The sequence below is a fragment of the Myotis davidii genome, unplaced genomic scaffold (genome assembly GCF_000327345.1).
Source record: "Myotis davidii unplaced genomic scaffold, ASM32734v1 scaffold424, whole genome shotgun sequence".
In the NCBI taxonomy this organism is placed as follows: domain Eukaryota; kingdom Metazoa; phylum Chordata; class Mammalia; order Chiroptera; family Vespertilionidae; genus Myotis; species Myotis davidii.
Window position 1 is genome coordinate 1,571,215 of NW_006295827.1, and position 8,110 is coordinate 1,579,324.

Below are 8,110 nucleotides of genomic sequence, written 5' to 3' on the forward strand. Positions count from 1 at the left end.
CTGCTCTGAGCCCGACCAGGGGCTGCACCTAGGGATTGGGCCTGCCCTCTGCCACCCGGGAGCAGGCCTAAGCCAGCAGGGCGTTATCTCCTGAGGGGTCCCAGACTGCGAGAGGGCACAGGCTGGGCTGAGGGACCCCCTTCTTCCCCCCCTAGTGCACAAATTTTTGTGCACCGGGCCTCTAGTTGTTTAATAATAACTAATGCCTTAATCATTCCTGATATCTAAACTAACCTCAGATGGATCAAAGATTTAGAAGTAGAAAATAAAAGAATTAAAAGAGAATAAGGGGAGAGTTTAAAATATAATCTTAGAGTAGGCAAGACTTTTCTGAGCCACTCAAAAAATGTGGTGGCAGCAAATACAATGAACACAAAATACAGGGGACAAAGTGCGGGCAATAATTCATATGTGAGAAATGGTTAGTTTCCTTAAACTATAAACATTACTTTTAAACCAATAAGAAAAATATCAACTAATCAACAGAAAAGTGTGTGGGCATAGACCTGGAAAAATACTTCACAGATAAAGACACACAATTAACTTAGAAATACATGAAACTGAATGCAAAACTCCTGCTTTGTTTTGTTGTTGTTTCTTGGTTAGTTTTTTGCCTTCTCTGGTTTTAATTGGGGTTTGTTTTTGGGTTTTTTTGTTTTGTTTTTTTTAAAAATATTTTATTGATTTTTTACAGAGAGGAAGGGAGAAGGGATACAGAGCTAGAAATATCGATCAGCTGCCTCCTGCACACTCCCCACTGGGGATGTGCCCCCAACCAAGGTACATGCCCCTGACCAGAATCGAACCCGGGACCCTTGAGTCCACAGGCTGACGCTCTTTCCATTGAGCCAAACTGGTTGGGCTAATTGGGCGTTTTTATGATCCCATTTTCTCTTCTCTACTAACTTACTTCTTTTTAACTTCTCTAGTGGCTTCCCTAGGGTTTACATATTCATTTTAACATCATCTGAGTCCATCTTTTCTCCTAATGTTATATCACTCTACGTGAAGTGAAAGGACCTTATAACAGCACACTCCCCCTCACATCCCTGGGTCACTGTGGTCAGACCTTATATATTTACATGGGCTATAAACACCAAAGCATAATTACTGTTATTCCTTTATACAATCAGTTATTTTTTAGAGCAACTAAAAGTAAGAAAAAGGTATTTTATCTTTATTTATTCCATGTCCAACATACTTCATTTCTTCTGTAGATTTAATTTTTTTATTTTAATAATATTCCTTCTGCCTGAAGAACCTCTTTTTACATACCTTATATAGTAATCTGCTGGCAATGAATTCCCTCAGTGTTTTTTTTAATCCTCACCTGAGGATATGTTTTTATCGATTTTTGAGAGGGAGGAAGGGAGGGAGGAAGGGAGGGTTCCTGGAGGAAAACTCTGCAAAGGGTGGGAACGTCCTCCCCCATGACCACAGCCCCAGGAGCTTTACACTCTCATACTGGTTCACACCGGGCTCCCAGGAAATCATTACATTTTCTACTTTAATGTTTCTACCAGCTTATATGGTATCCAGTGGCTTCTGCCTCCAGATAATAAATGCCCAGGTTCTATGTTTCCCTGAAGGTACCTGTTTGTTTGGTGACATCAGTTTTCTGATGGGTTCACCGGTCATTAATGTGATGCTTGTCCAGCTTTTATCCTGCTGTAACGATGGGAGGGAGGGGACCCACCTTTTTTAGTTCTCTACATATCCTATAGCTACACATTTAAGTGTAAAATAAATATATAGGCATGAAAACTGATTGCCTTGTTATTTATATTAGAAAGATTGAAACAACCCAACTGTCACTTGAAAAGAAAGCACAAGCAAGTCATGGTACAGCCTACAATGCAATGCTATGCAGCCTATCTTAATAGGAACGAGAGATGCAGTCATTCAAAAGATGAGGTGGAATATTATGCAGCGGTTAAAAGGAATGTGTTGATGTGGAAAGTTCTCCTTGAATACCACTTTGTACAGGTTACATTTTTTTTTAGCATGTAATCAGCTTTTGAGCTGTTCAGAAATACTCCTGGATCCATGGTGGGACACACATACCCATCTCCTTTGACGTTTGTTCGTGGACCTTGCTTTGGCCAATAAACATTAGTGAGAGAATTTCACTGGATTTCAGCCACTCCTCACTCCCTTGGCAGAATATCCATGTGCAGGGCCTAATCTACCCAACCATGCTCAGCAGCCCTGCTGAGATGGAGTCAGTCTGTGGGTACATGGACCCCACACATCATGTGGACATGAGTTTAGGGCCACCATTTTGAAACTCTGAATGCTGGAGAGCAAGCAAAAAGGATGGATGATATATGCAGGAGAGAGACTCAAGAGAGGCAGACATGGGAGGGGCAGGGCAGAGAGATGGGGCAATGAATGGATACTTCTTTCTGATTCCTAGTTTAAGTCCCTTGAGTGACTCAGCTATACTTCATCTCCGTGGACTTCGTGAGAAACCACAATATATTAAAATAAATCACCATGTACGTAAGCTAGCTTTCCTGCGTTTCTGCTCTTCAGCCAGATTACCTTTAAAAACCATCATTAAAGATTTCTCCCCATTTCTTCTAACTCCCCAGGACCGTCTTCTCCAGAACCCCGTTTCCCAGGCACCCCAACACAGGCAGCCTCATATCTCCCCACACCACTCCTGCTGCAAAACGTGCTCTTCACAGCAGCCTGCCCTACACATTCTTCATGGCCCAACTTCACCTCCGCCTCCCAAAGCCGCCCACCTCCAAAGCTGGACAGAATCTCTTCCTCGGCCCTGGATTAATTCCTCTCTTGAACTATTTGTCAGACTCTGCCTGGCATTACAGTTGTTTTGGTTATTTTATTTGTGGGGATAAATTTTAAGCTCTTTGGTGGTAATAAGTGTATCTTAGTGATTTCCAGAGGGCTTAAATGTTTCCTGGATATTTAAATTATTTAGGCTGCTCTTATGAGGGTCTACAAATGCCTGAATCAGGCAGCAAGAGGAGGAAGCTACAATGAGCCCTTACTACAAAGGCTTATTCTGTTTGCTCTTTCACTGAGCACTCAAATAATAACGATGGCAAATACTGATTCTGTTTTCTCCCTGCCAGACATTATTCTAAGGGCTTTTATATTTATTAATGCAAGGAATCATAATAAATCTCTACAAGAAAATTAACATTATTCTCAATTAGTTGTGAAGAAACTTGCTGAAGGGCACTTAACTAAAGGAAAGAAGCAGAATTTTTTTCCCAGGTGAGCTGTCCTCACGGTCCGTGCCTTCAATCACTTGGCCATGAGATGGGCCTGAGTGAGAGGAGAGGAGAATTGGGACTGAGCATGCTCACTCTCTGATCTACCAAGAGGATTTTGCATGTGGAGGCCATGCTCTTGTCTGTGGCATAGTGTAAGGAAGGGAGAATTTCACCAATAGATCAGGGATCTCTGCAGGCACAGAGAGGCTCATGATGGTCCATGGGAAAACTTCATACACACGTGTGTGTGTGTGTGTGTGTGTGTGTGTGTGTGTGTGTGTGTGTGTGCTGTGCCTTTTGCTGGGGAGAAGGCCAATAGCTTTCACTAGAATCTCAAAGGCATCTGTGGCCTCTGAAAGATTCAGAACCACAGTTCCAAGGAGGGTGAGTGAAGGAAGAGAAAGGGAAGGAGGAATGCCAGAGAGAATAAGGGGAAGAGGGAAGAGATGGGGACAGAGAGGAAGGGAGAAATGTGAGGGAAATGAGGACTGTTCCACACACAGCAGTCCTCAGGGAAGCACTGGAGACCTGGCTTTGGTCCTCAGATAGGCCAAGAACTAAGTGTCCATGTGCCCTTTAGCACTCAGGAATAGAGGAATGTGTGTGTGGACGCATTTTTGTGACATAATGAGTCCTGAGAGAACAAATGAGACCATGACCCAAATACTGCCCCTCTAACCAACTTTCCCTCTGGAGGCAGAATGACAGGTGAGGGTCCTTATGTGGGTGATGAATTGTTCCTGCAGTGCCTTCAGTGGTAGGGATTGGCTTTGCAGGACCTGGCACTAGTCAGTGGTTTAGGTGCTTGGGGACAGATTGGTACTCAATATGGTTAACACTCCACCACTCCATCTTCTCCTCATTCATTCACCATCACTCTGCCATTTACCTGCCAGCTTGGAACAATGATATCGAACCTGTCAGACCCACACCAGTTTTCTCATGCCCTCGTTAAGGTATCCCCTGGGACATTGCTTAGAATCTTTCCAGTGATGCTACCATCTTGCTACAAGGGGTTAGTACAGGATCTTAATTGAGAGCTGGGCTCACAAGTATACATTCAAGCTCTGTGACTTGCTCTAAGATTTTATCGTTGGTTTTTTCATCTACAAAATTGGGGTTGAAGTAGTTCCAAATGTATTGGATCATCCTGTGCATTAAGTACACCCAAACATGTGAAGGGCTTGGGATGGTGCCTGGCGCAGAGTCAGTGCACATGAGAGAGTCTAGCAGTTGTCAGTATGCAACGCATCTCGAACCTTTCCCAAGAGGAGACCTCGAAGCCAGCACTCAGCCCCATGCTAACCATCAATGGGATTTCCCAGCCTGACCCCTCACTGATTTATTGACCAGCTTCAGGGCTTTGGATGAAGATGAGTCCCAATTAGGACAGTCATGGAAGAGACCGAATAATCTGGACGATTCTGACAGAGGAGGGTTAACTATCTGAGCAGTGAGAGGATTAAGTGAAAAAGAGTTCAGGCTCCCAAGAGGACTGCTTTTGCTTTTCGTTTTTACTGTACTTTTTATCACTATAAAAGCAAAATAAGAATGTTGTGGAAAACTTGAGAAGTACTAAAAAGTTTTATGTTAACCTCTTTCATCATCCCCCATAAAAATTCCATTGCTGTTATCATTTTATTTCCTCCCACCTTTTTTATATTAAAAAGTCGCTATCATACCACATGAATATATTGATGCCTGGTCTTTTGATTGAATGCCATAAATATTAGCATTTTATTACATTACTGTGAACTTTCGTTCTGACTTCCTGATAAAGATGGTGCAGTCAAGTGGGCTTGGTCATTCTTCCACGTCCTCAAGCTAACAAAATGAGTCAGAGAGAGTAGAAATCATGGAAATTGGAAAGAAAACATCCCCCTAACTCCCCAGGAACAAGAGGGGACACAGCGTCTTGGGCTACACTTTGCGAAGTGGTAGCTGGTGGAAGATTCTGATCAACATGTCTCAATGTGGCTTCTAATCCAGAGAGAGAGTCCACATGCCTGGGAATTCTCATAACATCCCCTAAATGAATGAGCTCAAGCGGCTGAAGGCGCTACCCGGGGAGGGGAATCATGGAAACACCGTAAACCAGGAGAGGAAGAGTCCCTGGCTGCTGCTGTAGGAAGTAGGGGAGGCCAGAGAAGCTACCAGAACTTTCTGTATGGCCTCTCCAGGCTAGAGTTTTAATTACTAGCAATCAATGACCATCACCTCCTCTCTAACATCCTACATAGCTACGACAAGAAAGGGTCCTCAGAATTAGAGGCCAAAGAAAATCTAGTGATATAAGATCCTATTAGGGAAAAGGAAGACAAGGAGAAAGAAATCAATGGTAATCCTCAAAGACATGAAACAGGAACATGTAGACGGTATCTGGGATGGGGGATGGGATGGGACAGAGAGTTAAGGCAGCCTTTCAAAGGAAATGAAACTTGAGTTAGTCCGAATAGTGTGAAGTCTTCATTCAAGCAAAGATCTCCATCCCTGGTCATGTGCACTGAAATTACCCTGGGAGCTTTGAAACAAACAAACAAACCACAACAGCAACCACCACTGGCTGCACTTTGGCTCCACCCCAGGGTTTGGGTTGAGGCTTGGGCATCAGTATATTTTGAAGCCTCTCTATGTAATTCTAAAGTTTAAAGAGGGTTGAGAACCACTGGCTGAGAGTCACGTCTTTGCATGCAGAGCAATTTTATATTTGAGATGATTAAACTTGGTTCCTAGGCGAAGAATGGCTATTCAAATTGTATGGACATTATTGTAGGTTCATGATACAAATTGTCAAAATATTTGCACTTTGAAAATATGCAACAATTTCCCTTTCAAGGGGGCTTCTTTGAAAGAGGGTAATTCATTCATATTCTCTCTCTCTCTCTCTCTCTCTCTCTCTCTCTCTCTCTTTGTTTCTCCTCACCCGAGAATATTTTTTCCATTGATTTATAGAGAGCGGAAGGTAAGGGGAGAAATAGAGAGAGAGAAACATCAATGTGAGAGAGACACATCAATTGGTTGCCTTCTGCACATGCCCCAACTGGGGCCAGAAACAAACCTGCAACTAAGGTACATGCTCTTGACTGGGAATCAAACCTGTGACCCTTCAGTCCCCAGGCCGATGCTCCAATCACTGAGGCGAACTGGCTAGGGCTGGGTAATTCTCTTTTGAATGTGCGCGTTCATTTCCATTTCTCAAAACCTTTCAGTGACATTGGGCACAGCAGCCCCTCGCCTACCATGTACTCCTTTTGTTCTCTTGGAGTTCCTTCTCTCTCTCTTTTTTTCCTTCCTCCTCTCTTTGTTCTTTTTTCTCTCTTTAATTCTCACCAGAAGCTTCCTGTGTCTTTTGCTGGCCAGTAGGATCCAGTAACATGACTCTTCTCGGGTACGACCGTGGACACATGTCACTCCTTTGTACTTCACTGTCTTGGCTGGATTCATTAAAACAGGAACTGAAGCCCCTGTCCCTTGTCAGGTGTGGGCATAAAAACCCAAGTATCTTACCATAGATTGAGGGGCGAGCTGAAGCGAAATCAGTACACTCTCAGGTAGTATACATAAGTACCTGCACGCTTGACAACCTGGCTCATTTCATGGTGGGGGTGTGTAAGCACATACAGACATAGCCTCTTCCTCTTCCCTTTCTCCTGCCCTCTCTATGCCCTCTCCACTTACATGACAAGAGCTTTGGGGGCAAGAATACTCAGGATATAAAAACTGTCACTTAGAGCACTCAGAGAAACTGACTAAGGAATCTCCAGGGAGGTTCATCTCTTCACTTATTTGTTTTCATTCTCGCTCAAGATTCTATATTTGATTTTCTCCTAACAGTTTAAATTTAGCAGCTCTTGGTTTATTGATTTCTTTTTTAAAATTTAAAGCCTACTCTGCAGAGTTGCTATAAATACCATCCCGGAGCGAAGGGGGCATGGCTGGGGCATCCATCACCCCATTGGGCCCTGGGGTTGAGGCTGATTGGATTGCTCTGGAGGGAAGCTCCAGGTCTCCTCACCCCTTTACAGCCATGCTGTCCAATAAAGCATGGGTGGGGAAGGGTGGCCTTCCCGTACAAGAAGGGCATTCTCTGTGCACAATGGTAGGAAGACTATTTCCCCGACTCCAGATCCACGTACAAGAGGACTGGAGGGAGCAAAATGGCAACAGTGAAGAAGGAACTGTTGGGGGCTCTGAAGTAACATCTCCTCTCACAGAAAGGAACATGCCCAAGGGTTTAGAGAAGGGAAAGAAGACGGTGCAGGGTCCCAGCGGCAAAGCCTTTGCAGCAGGGCTCCGGGAGAGGCGAATGCTGCTTTTGCACTGCTCCCTTGGCTGCATGGGAAATTTAGCTGATTGTTGTCAGATTACAGCTATGTGAAGTTAAACATCTGTTTGCTAGGAAATATTTGAATAATTGAAAACAGGATTTGTTTAAATTCCAGGCCCTGGAACAAAGCTTTGCCAGGGACCTCTCCCCACCGCCCACTCTCACCCTGTGCCTGGGCCTTAGGCCACAAAACCCTGCAAGGGCCCCAGCAATCCACAGGCTGCCCGGGCAGTGGGTTTCCCAAGGTTGCCAAAGATGACACATTTGGCCTCCTGGGCTCAAAAGTAAAAATGCTCATTTTTTTTTATCCAGATGAAATGTTCATTTTTTACCCACATGTTTTGGCTACCAAAACAAAATTGAAAACAGCAATAAGGAATTTCTCTCCTACTCCAATCTTACATGCCTACACTGATCTTGAACTCTTCCTTATTAAGCCAGACTTAATGGCTTTTAAGCAACAAAAACTCCATTCTAAGCCAGTTACATTATTAGGAGCTCATTATCAGTTAGCTGCAGGCAATGTAGAGTCAGGATT